The sequence below is a fragment of the Athene cunicularia genome (genome assembly GCF_003259725.1).
Source record: "Athene cunicularia isolate RWA chromosome Z unlocalized genomic scaffold, athCun1 chrZ_part1, whole genome shotgun sequence".
NCBI lineage: Eukaryota > Metazoa > Chordata > Aves > Strigiformes > Strigidae > Athene > Athene cunicularia.
Genome location: NW_020799142.1, coordinates 9,794,792 through 9,795,662, shown reverse-complemented (window position 1 = coordinate 9,795,662; position 871 = coordinate 9,794,792).

Here is an 871-nt window from a genome sequence, read left to right as displayed (position 1 = left end):
CTTTCCAGAGAGATTAAATTGGTCAAATCCATGAAAGAAGTATTTGTTTGCTTCATGATACCAAAACTTATAAAATATGTGTAACTTTTTTCTATGTGAGAATGGAAAGAGTTCCTACTGCATATAATAAATTATCTTTTGAAATTGGGTAGCAAAATAGTAATTTGTGGCAATTAAATAGGAAGACATATGTACCGTGGTTTTATATTTCAGAATATAGACCTGTGGCCATAATTTCGAAGTTAAATATAAGTTTCTGAACAACTTTGTGAATAAGGGAAGATTCTGAAAACAAGTTATTTTAAATACTCAGTATCTCAGTTTCTTAAGGAAAAAAGATGAATTGTCTCCTTCCTGGTACAATAGAAAATGTGGGGGAAATAACAGAGATAATTGCAGCAGAATAAAGCAGGCACAATTTAAGAGACAGAAACTGTAGAAGCAGAGGAACCTGCACTTCCTTGGTCTGTGTTTTACAGAGCAATTCACTTCTTCAGGAACTTTCTTCTAATGTCTTTGTGGATTCTAGAGGTTGTTTATAAAACAACACATGAATTTAAGATGATGAAAGCAAACCACACAGATGCCAGGCTTTGTTTGCTTAACAGTCATGCAGGGTACTGCACTGTTCTAGCTGAAATCACATGCACCAATTTTGCTTAGTGTGTTTGTTCACATAATCGTTTAAAATGCTGACTTACATGCTTGGGTACTGATGGGGGATGTCTATGCTTGATAACTTTAGGGTTCTGTGCTATAAAACAAATCCAGGATTGTAGGAATTTTATCTAAATTTTCTTGACTTTAGAAATACAGACTTGTTAAAAATTAGTCCACTCTTAGAGAAGGGTAGCAAAAGCAATGTGCAGGA